A 13459-nucleotide genomic window follows, 5' to 3' on the forward strand; every position below is an offset into this window, starting at 1 on the left:
GGGTTATCACAGTAATGGGGGAAAATAACAAGGAAATATGGTGAAGGACGCAACACCAGTGATATGGTGGAAATGAGTTCTTAAGGGATAACTTATCAGTCGACTTCCAGGTGCTGGATTCAAGGATGCGGAGCGATGACGCCGACAGCAGTCAGCGAAGGCTTGTTACGGTGGAGTCCTGAGGTAAGCGAGGTTCCGGTGGAGTCTTGACAGCGACAGTTCGTCTCTGATACCCTACGCAAGGTTCCTGATCCGGGGATTGTGGTTGCGGGTAAATTGTGGGCCGCAACACAGTTAAGGCCCACCATGGCTCGGCAGATATGGATCGGGAACTCAGGGCACAGTTCACAGCCATGTACCCAGTTTCTCTGATGCGGTATGAGCGTGACACAAGCAGGCCCATGGTATTTGGCACCCTGGTTTGGGAGAGCCAGCGGAGGCACTCCAAGTCTCTGTCCAAAGTCTATGCAGGTGGCCGAGGAGATTCTCTGGCCTGCGCTGTTCTGGTACTGCAGGGACAGAGCACTCACTTCTCCCTGCCATGCACTGTCTGTTCCCACCAAGTCTGATCTCTTTTGCGTACGCTCCGCTTTTCCTGAGCTGACCATGCCCCCCGCAACTGAGTGCAAAGGTCGGTCCGGGTGCTTAAGCTTTCCCCAGGACAACAGAGGAGACAGCCCCGACAGTTTCCGACCCGGCACAAGAAAGGTACCCCCAGCCCAGTCCTGCTTACACAGGGAAACAGTGGACAGACCACAATGGTACAGGGCTGTTGCAGTTCTAAGTCGCAATCTAAAGCTGGAGTCACACATAGCGACTCACCAGCGATCCCGACAACGATATCAATGTGTCAGGATCGCTGGCGAGTCGCTATGTGATCGCTGGTCAGCTGTCACACAGACAGCTTCACCAGAGATCAGCACAGTGACACCGAGCACGCGGCGTCGCTGTGTTCGTTAGTTACCAGTGCGCTGATGCAGGGAGCTGGTAACTAATGTACACATCGGGTATCCAAGGGATGTGTGTCCCTTAGATAACTGATGTGTTCGTTAGTTAACAGCAGATCGCTCGTCTCCCGCCTGTCTCACACGGCGATGCGTGCTGGCCAGCGGGAGACCAGAGGCAAAAAAAATGTCCAGTGGTTTCCTACAGCGATCAGCGATCCCGGCAGGGGGGCCAGTTGCTGATCGCTGTCACACACAGCGATCTCGCTGGTGAGATCGATGTTGTGACTCAGCATCAATCTCGCTAACGAGATTGCTATGTGTGATGGGGCCCTAAGAGGAGAAAGCAGTTTGTTTGATGCAGTGAGTAAACGGAGACAGAGAAGGGGTTAACATTTTTTTACTAAACAATTGATAACAGCATTGCTCCTCGCAGGGAGGCAATGATAAGGGTAAACAGAATATTCAAACAGTGAACTTATCGGTTAAAGTTCAGGAAGGGGGGAGGCTGGAATATCTCCCGGCGGTGTCGCAAACAGTGCACAAAGTCTCTGGCTCTGTTCCGCAGGAAGGAATAGGACTGCCGCCTGACAATGCCAAAGGATTCAGCCCTCTTTGTCTTTAATGCGCTGTAACGTGGAAGCAATCCTCTGGATGAATTTCCCAGGAATGGCAGCGGACACAGGTTGCAAGCACGTGCACTAGCCACAACAGTCCACGGTCTCTCGGAGTAGTCTCTTCAACTGCTGCTCTCATTCGTGGATGGTAAACAAACTGTTGTAACCATTGAAATGTTTTCTCAGGTCCAAAGTGTGCCCCTCTCTCATGGACGTCTTTAGCCAGCGCGGGTAGTACTGTTTCTGTATCACCACCTGCCATGAAGCTCCCAGTCCTTCCCGTAGTTGCACCTTCTGGTACAGTAGTCCATTTCCCATCTGCAACTGCTCCCACTGCCGGAAGATCTTCAATGCTTCTGGAGTCAAGGCACTTTGCTGTTCTGGACTAGGCAGCTCCCCTCTCTGTCACCCAGTGCCTAAACAAGGAGAGTTCACGCTCCTCCGGCTGTAACTGTAACCACTCGTCTCGAGATCTTCCCAACACTCCTTCATGTCGGGAGGCCTGCATATGTTTCAGTGTGGCCGCCGTCCAAGCGGTCCTTCAGAACCTCCCCTTCAACAATTCATCCCTACTCTTCCCCTGCGGTGCACGTCTTGCTTGAGACAGGGCGTCTGCGTGCGTGTTCTCTGTTCCTCTCCTGTAGGCGATCTGGTACCAGAACTTTGCCATCCTGGCTACCCAACGTTGTTCTAAGGCGCCTAGCTTAGCATTCTTCAGGTGCACCAACAGGTTGCTATCAGTTCATACCAACACCGAGCCAGACAGGTATTTTGCAAATCTCTCCGTCATAGCCCACACCAACGCCAGCAACAACAGTTTGAAGGAGCTGTAGTTGTCTGGGTTGCGCTCGGAATCGTGAAGGGACCGACTAGCATAGGCGATCACCTTCTCTTTCCCGTCCTGCACTTGCGACAACACCGCTGTGGAAAATAATTTGGCCTTGCCCAGTGCAGACAGAGACTCCTCGATTCGGGGCAGGGGATATGAGTCACGTACAGTGCAGGCATTAAGCTTACGGTAGTCCACACAGAACCTCAGGGTTCCATCTTTTTTCCGTACTAGTACAATAGGGGCCACCCATGGGCTTTGGCTTTCTCTGATAACACAAGCCTGTAGCATCTGACCGAGCATCTCTCTCACTTCTTGGTACAACTGAGGGGAAATCTGCCAGTAATGTTCTCAGATGGGCGCGGTCTCTCCCGCAGGATCTCATGAGTAATTACCGTAGTGGAACCGAAGTCATCTTCATGATTCGAAAAGACAGATCAGTAGCGGCCCAGCAATGCCTCCACCTGATGTACTTGAGTGGGGGTGAGCTCGGACAGTTCAGCCCGCATCTGCTCCAGGATGCTCAAACCCTCTTGAGTGTACTGCAGTTCGCCGTCGGAGAGGTAGTGACTTTCACCGACCATGAGTCTTCCGGTCTTACTGCTAATTGTATGTCCTGGGGAGGTACAACTTCCTCAGGCATGCCCACCACTCAGGCTACTTCACATTTGCATGGGATGACAATCTCCTGATCAGTGAGGTTCAAACAACGCACCAACACGGTTCCCTCTTGCACGACGGCCAGTGGCCGGGCCACTAGTAATCCCGAGGGCAGTTGCTGCACTACTGGGGGTTCCAATTGAACTTCCACCCCTTCCAGCAGGGCATGGGTTCGTATGGGTAGAGTTAGCACAGTCTGTCCCGGTGGTAGGGTGAGTTGCATGGACGCCAACATCACCACCTTTCCCAGCATTTCCCCCTGGCTGGCAACTTCCTGCACGTGGGCTATACATAGCTGCTGAAACACACACCACTGGGGGGTATGCAGACACCACTGACTGAAAGACAAATGTGAAGGTTCATCACTCAGCAACTTTCCAAACTCCTTCAAAATGTTGATTCATAAGGTCACAGTGTGGCCGTGGCCAGCCTCTCCCCCAGTCAATATGATCCCCCTCCATCCGACATCTCTCCCACACAGGGATACCTGCATCCAGACCACCCCTGTGACCGGGATGGGCAGGTGATATGCGGCCGTCAGTTTCACTACCGGGCCCCATTTGGGCCTCAGGGTTTCCGGGAAGTGCTGTCGGAAATATGCTTCTGGCATTGTGGACACCTGTGACCCGGTATCCACCAAACACCGTACTGCCGGTCCATCAAATTCGGCCCATACCAGTGGACGTGTTGATACTAGATTCATGGGACTTTCACTACTCCTTCCTTTCCATTCTGGCTCCGGGTTGCGTGGATGGGGCCCGGCTCGTTGCGGACACTCCCTAGCTAGATATCCTATCTCTCCGCAGTTGTAGCATGCAAAAGACCTCAGCCGACAGGCCCTTTGGTCCTCATTACGGGCATTTGTACCACCCTGCCTTCCGGCAGTACACTGGCTAGTCTCTGCTTTCTCTTTCTTCATCTGGGCCAGCTCTCCTTGAATATTCTCTAGCTCTCATCACATCTTTTCGGCTGCCTATTGAACTGCGACTTCACCACTCTGGACCTTCCCTACAGGGACTGTCACCGCCTGCTCCTGTTCACGTAAGCGGGCTTCTCTTCCTATGTCAGCAAAAGTGATACGAGGGTCTACCCGCACCCAATCTCTCAATGTCTGCTTGGTCAGGACGTCACGTAGTCCGGTCACCAACAAGTCACGCAGCATCACATCCGTCGGTTATATCCCCATCCCATCTTTTCTAACAATGGCGATGTGGAGTTCTTGTAGGGCATTCATGCATTGTGTAATCGTCTCCCCCTCTCTTTGCATACGGCTAGACAAGCATGTTCTACGTTCCCCTAACGTCAGTGGGGCTCCCATGAGTCGCTTCTAATATCTGGAGTACTTTAGCAAACATATCACGGTCCCGGGGGGTACGCAACATCACAGAATCTCGAGCCTATTCATCTAGAGCCATAATGGCCACTTCAGCTTCAAGTGCAGGGGTCATGGGATGCATTCTCATCATATCCCTCATGCACTCAGACTCCGTCCAAGTCCACAACATATTATTAGACCCCGTAAACTTTGGCAAATTGCTCAACATGGCCCCTAAAGAAATGCTAGTTCTGGGCCCCACAGTCTGTTCTGCTTTCTCCATGTTACCAGAGTGCATCCTGCCGACTACAAGGAAAAGATTTCCAGCTCACCGTCTTCTGCATCTTTGCAATGCTTGGAGCACGGACCCGCTGTGTCGGAGCGTGAGGAATCCAAATGAAGTAAAATGTCCAGCTCAACAGCGTAGTGAAAAGAAAAGTTTTTTTATTCACTACAAAAACATTCCAGAAAGAGTATAAAACATCAGCAAGTGGAATGAATAAATGTATGCATACATTATAATCATGATTGGCTTAGCTCCCTACATTGATTCTGAATTAGAAGTCTATTACAGAATAAAATGAAGTTTACAAGGCATCATCTCTCTCAGAGAGACAACTGTGGCATACAGAAGTTACTTCAGTGGCCGTGCCTTTCTCTCTATTTTACTAGACACCTCAGAGAGTCACGAACTAGATGATTTCAGTCCGATTCTGTGAATGTGACAAAAACATGTAAGTACTGCACCTCCTCCTGAGGTGTGGTACCCCACCATCCAGGTAAGGTGGAAGCACCTGACCACACTCCAACACCTGCACCTCACACCACAAAGTAGTGTAGCAAAGCACCTTCGGTGGCTCCCTGCTTGGAGTGTAGCATAGCACCCCTTGGTGGCTCCCTGCTTGGAACACGAAACATGCTGGGAGGTGGGTGGAGCTGAGTTTGCATAAAGAGAGCAGGAGAACATTAGGAGCAGAGAGTTTGAGAGATCCCCAGGAGAGGGATGGATTGATGGAAGTGCTGCAGCAGAGCTCAGTGACCTGGGTCTGATGGCACAGGAAAGAGACATTTTAGAAAGCCTGATTCTCCATAAGAAGGAAAGGATTAGTACGGAACGTGAGGAGAATAAGAGAACAAGGATCAGGGTTAGAGGAGAACCCTTCCCAAGTTCTAAGCGCAAGGCCGGGGTCCGGTCCCCAAGGTTGTATGGATACTAATGGTCCTGCAGCAGACACCGGAGGAATAGAGGTAGTGACCACTTTATTCCCACACATGACTTGGGGGCACAACAGCAACGATAGTGAGCCGGGACTAGGTAGAAGGAGTCCCTGAAGCAGGCTACAGCTGTCTGCCGTACAAGTAGAGTTTATAGGAACATCTGACAGGAGGAACTCCAGTGTAACTCAGTATTGTGAGTACTTCACTCAAAGGCGCTAAGAGGGAGACGTTCAGAAAAGGCACATATGTTGACGGAGTGTTGGAAAGGAGTACTTCATCTTGCCTGGAAGTTGGCTGAGCTCCTGACCCAGAGGACACGGCACGGATGCGGGCACCTGTACCACAACAGACTGTGAGTAAAGCTTTGGAACTACATGTCCTGGTGTCCCCCACTTATTCCTGCGCCAGCCTGTCCGACACTGCTACATCCCTCCTGCGGTCGACACAACACCATCTAAGTGTCACTTCACCTACACTGCCCTGGGACTACAGCCCTGCCTGTGGAGGGCTATAACATCATTGCTGCACTACACCATCTGTCCCAGAGAATCTGTCTGCAGCGTCGGCTTAACATTTGCCGAACACCACAGGTGTCGTCACGAATCACTTATAAACTTTCACCACCATAAGCACACTGAAACAACCCCTTTTGCAATGGAGCCCCAGGGCCACGGACCGGGTCACTGCTGCCGTGACAACCCCTCGTTGAGAAGATCAACCGGCCCGGTACCGAGTACCCCACAGCCCTGGTGAGTGAGGGCGCTCCAGTCTCAAGCGAAGACTTATAGAAAGGGTTTAGGGGGTCCCTGAAAGATCTAAGGACTGGGTACAAAAATGGGTCACCTAATAGAAAACAAAGAGAAGCTGCAGAAACAAACTGAAAATAGAAACTAAGACTAGCAGAACCAGAGATCACACCACTGCACTAAATAAACACACAGATGGCAAAGCTCCAAGCCAGAACTCAAGCAGCTTAACCCTGTTATCCAGCAAGGAGTGGGAGACAGGTGCAGGTTAATAAAGGGTGATACAATCACTTGACCCAAGGCAAATCCAGCACCAGAGGAAAAAAAGACCAGCAGCCAGAACACTACAAGAAAATGGCGGATAGTCACAAACTAAACAGATTGTAACAGTAATGAGACCATACGCATTTCGAGCCATTTGGCGCGAAACGTGTATGGTCTCATTACGCACCATCCCCTGTCATTGCTGTGCCATCTGAGATGTCTGTTTGTAATCCTGAATTTTTAAAGGATTATCCAATAAAAGTTTGCTAATTTTTAAATAAGCCCTAAGAGTGAGCTGGATCCACTTCTATTTTTCCTACTGCCTTGGACGCTGTGCAGCAGTGAGGAAGCCGTATTCCTTCTCGTGCCTGGAATCTCAGGGGTGAGCTGAAATTTCCTCATTGTTTACTTAGAGGAAAGTACTGCAGTGCGCAGGCGCTGGGCCTCTCTGACCTTTCCCGGCACCTGCGCACTGCAGTATATTTCTTTGCCCTCAACAGGGTAGAGAAGTGCGCCTGCGCAGAAGTGCAATGCTGGGTGTGAGGAAGCAAGCAGGAGAGCGGCGTCTCAAGAAGATGGGAGGCGCAGGACCTGGATCTGCGACACCCATCAGACCAGACCACATCGGACCAAACCCCCCCCCCCCGGGTGATTAAATTAAAACTAATTTTTCTTATCTTTCAGGTCGGATCAGGGGCTTAGCTACAGCATTATAGAATGTTGTAGATAAGCCCTGAAAGGCGGTAGCCGCATCTTATAGAGGCCAAAACAGGTGACAGGTTCCTTTTAATTTTCACATGATCGTATAAAAAATTGCTCCAATGTTGAACCAGAAAAGTAGGACGAATGTCATGTGTGTGTTAGGCCAGTACAATGCGATTTTTCTCACCTAGCATCCGTATGACACCCATATGACATACGTGTGCAAGCCGTGGGCAATGCGTTTTTAATATCATCTTTTACATATTGTCATTCTGTATGCAATTTAAAGCTAGTTTACAAAACTAATAAAGTAATCTTATATACAGATATAGATAGTTGATAGCTAGATAGATAGATATAGTATATAGATATCCTGTAGACATATCATTTCACAAAACCCTACATATAAGAAACTTGCACCCTTTAATGCCTTTCATGTGGCACACAAGGGTGTTTAGCCTTATTTAACCTATTAAATAAATAATTTCTACAAAATTACGTGGGGTCCCCCTATTTTTGATAACCAGCTGATGTATAGCAGACAGCTACTGGCTTATATTATCAGGCTGGGAAGGTCCCTGGTTATTGGGCCATTCTCAGCCTAAAAATACAAGCTTGCAGCCGCCCCAGAATCTCATGTGATGCCCCAATTCTGGTGCTTAGCCAGATGACAGCGCTAATTTTTCAAAAATCACAGCCGCCCAAAACCCCTGAGGTTAGTAATGGAGACACCCCATTACTAACCTAGTATTTAAAAATAAAAAGACACCCAGACAGAAAAAAAGTTTATTTGAATAAACACTACCCCACATTCCTTGGTTCACCAATTTATTTTTAAAAAAGAAAAAGCCATGCAGGTCTGCTGTAGTCCAGAGAATCTGCTGTAGTTTACCGAATCCATGACATAAATAGATACCTAAAATACATAAAAAGGAAGAGAAATAAATAATACACTCTCCCTTGTTTACCAATTTATTCCCAAAAATGGTGTCATGCAGATCCGACATAGTTATGGGTTTCTTGAATCTGGTGCCAGCAACTGTGAATAGCAGGAACAATACTGCTATTCACAAGTGCTGGGTACTCACATCACCGCTAAATAGTGTTGTGAGCTCCCGCTGTGCTCAGCGGCGGCTTTGAATAGCTGTGACTTCAGTAACTATATCCCTCATCAGAGTCACCTAGTCTCATAGAGGGCAGCATGACTCAGCAACTCTGATCAGTGGTATACTTACTGACGTCACTGCTGTTCAGAGCCGCCGAGTCTCGCAGGAGCCAGCAACTTTGATTAGCGAAGATGTGAGTACCCGGCGCCTGTGAAGAACAGTATCATTCCTACTATTCACAGTCGCTGGCTCTGGATTCAAGGAACCTAAAACTATATCGGATCTGCGTGGTAATGTTTTTGGGAATAAATTGGTGAACAAGGGGAGAGTGTATTGCTTATTTTTCTCTCTTTCAATGTCTTTCAGGTATCTATTTGTGGACTACAGCAGATTTGGTGGCCTACGGTTGAGTCCTTGGACTAAGGCAGACCTGTATGGCTTTTTTTTAAACATAAATTTGTGAATAAGGGAATCTGTGGGGGAATGTTAATTCAATTTTTTTTTTCTGTATGTATGTCTTTTAATTTTTAAATAAAAACAACAGAAAAACTAGTCCTAAATTTCTGGTTTTCACTAATTCTGCCTCCTAAAAATTGGAATAGAAAGTGATCAAAAAATGTTACGTGTCGAAAATAGTACCAATAAAAACGCCAAATCATCCCACAAAAAACAAGCCCTCACATGACTATGTCACAAAACTATCGTGAACAGTGTAAAATAAAAACAATTTTTTACCTGCTGTTGATTTTTCTATTCTTCCTCCCAAAGATCGCAGTAAGGCTCAGCTGACAGTTATCCTGCAACTAAGCTTAGCACTTACATTGGGGTTTCCATGTAAATTTCTGAAATAATAATGAGGTAGATGGAGACTCTGTGGATGCTGTCTGGCCTTTGATCTGGTGGTGTCCTTCTTTTTATGCATGCACAAAAGCATGGTCCCTCACAGTTTTGTGCACCTCTGAAAAGTCAGACACTGCTGAATAGAGGCCAAACGGAGTCTGGAGTAACTCTTCTTGCCTCATTAGTAAATGGATCCATGGGCGGTTTCATCTGAATCACTTTTTTCAGAGATTTAGATTGAAACTCTGATGTCAGTGCACAGCGTAGTGAGGACAAACGTAAACTGGTCCAAAATGTTCTGTTCTCTAAAATACCACTAACTTATAAAAGCAAGTCCTCATTTAGGTCCATCATCACCTATTAACAAAAATATAGGGATAGGAGATGTCCACATTACTGGTAGCAGAAAGGCTCCAGAAAAGCAACATGGCTCCCATCAAAAGAAATACAGGGAAATTTGCACTTTCAATCCAAATGCCTCCCTCCCTTCTGAGCCCCACAATGTGGACAAACTGCAGTTAGCATCCACATGTTTGCCATTAATGTAGTGAGGAGTGCCCACTTAATTTATGGGCTTGTGGCCCCACAAGCATAAGCTGGGCACATTAAATGTATTGGGCACTACAATGGCATATTTGCAATTTTCTATCTGCACCTTCTTCTGCATGCAACAACTGATCCTATATAAGTGCATACAGGACAAAGAAGAGATCCCACGGAATATGGATAAAACAAATAATTTTATTGAACAATATTTAAAAGGCAAAACTTAAAAAAGCAGGAATGCCGTTGTAGTGGGTGCCAAGCACTATATCAACACTATGGGGGCCAAAATTTAATAACAATATCACAAGAAAGAAAAATATATCAAATGGGTACAAATCCAGCAATAGCCTATAGTAGGTACACAGCCATGGTATTAATCAATGTACATGGATATAATGAGAGCTGCCCCTCACTTAAAATAAATAACAACGCCACAGGATCAGTAAGGTACAAACACCATGAATATAAAACTGCCGAGGATATATAGACAGCAATTAAATTAGAGTCAAAATCAAAGTAGAGTACTCCTGAGTATGATGAGACTGGAGCTGTCATCGCCGGAAGAAACTGGTGGCAAAATGCGCGTCGGGGTGAGGGGACGCTAGGAGCACTCTCTCTAATTATTTTAATATATGGCCTTTGCTCTGCTTTTGTATGGAAAGGCACAACTGCACTAAACCAATAGGATTTTTGGTCAGCTAACTATAGCCTATATGGTCAGCTCCAGTCTCATCATATTCAGGAGTATTATACTTTGACTTTGATTCTGATTTCATAGCTGTCCATATAACCTCGGCAGTTTGATATTCATGCTGTTTATACCTTACTGATCCTGTGGTATTGTTATTTATTTCCAGTGAGGGGCTCACTTGTTAGCAGTTCTCATTATATCCATGTACATTGATTAATACCATGACTGTGTACCTACTATAGGCTATTGCTGGAATTGTACTCATGTGATGTATTTCTCTTTCTTGTGCTGCTATTATTATTAAATTTTGGCTCCCATATTGTTGATATAGTGCTTGACGTCCACTACAACAGCATTCCTGCTTTTTTAAGTTTTGCCTTTTAAATATTGTTCAGTAAAATTATTTCTTTTATCTATATTCCGTGGGATCTCTTCTTTGTCCTGTATGCACTTATATAGGATCAGTTGTTGCATTATGTATGAAGTGTCCCTTTAATAATTGGATACATGTTGATCTAACTACCTTTCACTGCATGTTAGTTTCTGGAAGACGCATATAGGCCACGTTCACATGTTCAGTATTTGGTCAGTATTTTACATCAGTATTTGTAAGCCAAAACCAGGAGTGGAACAATTAGAGGAAAAGTATAATAGAAACACGTCACCACTTCTGTTTTTATCACCCACTTCTGGGTTTGGCCTACAAATAATAATGAAAATACTGAACAAATACTGAATGCTTTAAATGTGGCCATAGATTCAAAATCATCAAAACACTTGTAGATGAACTCCCAGAGGGTTGTAGTTTCCAAAAAGGGGTCACTTGAGGGAGGTTTCTGCTGTTCTGGCACTTAAAAGCTCTGCAAATGGAGGCCACAAATTATTCTAGAAAAATCTGCATTGCAAAAATAAAATAGTGCTCCTTCTCTTCCAAACCCTGCCGAATGGCCAAATAGTACTGAACAGCCACATATGGGAATTGCCATGTTTAGGGAAATTGTGTAACAAATTATGGGGCTTTTTTTCCCCTTGTGAAAATTAAAAATCTGGGGCTAAAACAGTATTTTAGTGATAAAAATGTAATGAATGTTATTATTTGTTCACCACCTAATGTCATTCTGTAACAAACACGCTGTGTCAATATCCACACTGCATCAACTAGATGTCTTAGATGTATTTACTGAGGGTCAAGTTTGTATAAAGGGGTCACTTGGCGTTCTGCTGTTCTGGCACATCAGGGGCCAGCACAATCTACATTTCAATATGTCGTGCCTACCTTTCTGCACTTTGCAATGTGCCTGAAAAGTAGTTTCCAACAACATATGGGGTGTTGACGAACTCAGGAGAAATTGCATAACAAATTATGTGGTCATTTTCACCTATTTCCCCTTTTGAAAATTTAAAAAATGGGGCTAAATCAACATTTTAGTGGTAAAAATGTAATTATTTTTTCTTCATCTCCCAATAGTATAACATTTTGTCACACCCCTGTAGTGTCAATATGCTCACTGCACACCAAACTGAATTAATTGAGCGGTGTAGTATGTAAAATCACTTATTGAGGTTTCTGCTGTTCTGGCACCTCAGAGTTTCTTCCAATGTGACATGGCACCCACAAATCATTCCAGCAAAATCTGCACTCCAATATGGGGCTCTTTCCCTTCGAGCTTTGCTCTGTGTCTGAAAAATAGTTTACGACCACATATAGAATATTGGAGTATTCAGGAGAAATTGCGTAACAAATGATGTGGTTCATTTTCTCCTAATAGCCCTTTTGAGAACTAAAAACTTGGGGCTAAAACAACATTTTATTGGCAAAAAAATTAATTTTTCATTTCCACAGTCCAATGTAACACAGATCTGTGAATTATGTGTGGGTTTAAAATGCTCACTACACCCCTAGGTGAATTCCTCAAAAGGTGCAGTTTCCAAGATGCTGTCACATGTGGAAGTTTCTGCTGTTTTGGCACAATAATGGCTCTTCAAATGAGATATGGCACCCGCAGTCTATTCCTGCCAAATCTCAAAAAGTCAAATAGCAGTACTTCTATTCTGAGCCCAGCCATGAGCTCAGTTGCTTTCCTCAATATGGGCTATTGGTGTACTTAGGAGAAATTGCACAACAAATTGGTTGGTCCATTTTCTCCTGTTACCATTTTACCTTGGGTGTTCAAGATGGTCAACACTTACCTAAATACATTCCTTGAAGGGTGTATTTTCCAAAATGGGGTCACTTTTTTGGGCTGTTCTACTGTTTCGGTACCATACTGGCTCTTCCAGTGTGACATGGCGTCCACAGTTTTTTCCAGCCAAATCTGTGCTCGAAAAGTCAATTAGCGCTTCTTCTCTTCCGAGCCCTCTCATGGGCCTGAACTGTAGTTTTCCACCACAAATGGGTTATCGGTAGAGTTGCGCGACTTTGGTCGGATCGGCTTTCATTAAACAAAATTTGTTTCAGATGAAACTGGTCCGACTAGGGCAAAAAAGTCGGAGTTTCGTCCGAAAGCCGACCCCAATGCAAGTCAATGGGAAATAAAAGTCGGCATTGAGCGGATGACATTTATCCACTCAGTGCCGACTTTTAATCCCCATTGACTTGCATTGGGGTTGGCTTTCGGACGAAACTCCGACTTTTTTGCCCTAGTCGGACCAGTTTCATCTGAAACAAATTTTGTTTCATGAAACCCGATGCGACCAAAGTCGCTCAACTCTAGTTATCGGTGTACCCATGATAATTTGCTAAGCAAATTGGATATCCCATTTTTTCCTGTTACCCATGTGAAGATTAAACATTTGCAGCTCAATAAACATTTTAGTGCACTTATTTTTTTCATAATTTTCTTACACTTTGCTATTATTTGTGTGACACACCAGAAGGCTTAACAAACTTCCTGAATGCGGATTTGAATACCATGAGGGGTTCAGTTTTTACAATGGGGACTTGTTTGAGGGTTTTCTGACATGTAGGAACCTCACAGTGG

The sequence above is a fragment of the Dendrobates tinctorius genome, unplaced genomic scaffold (assembly GCF_039654945.1).
Source record: "Dendrobates tinctorius isolate UK_male_01 unplaced genomic scaffold, ASM3965494v1 ptg000231l, whole genome shotgun sequence".
NCBI lineage: Eukaryota > Metazoa > Chordata > Amphibia > Anura > Dendrobatidae > Dendrobates > Dendrobates tinctorius.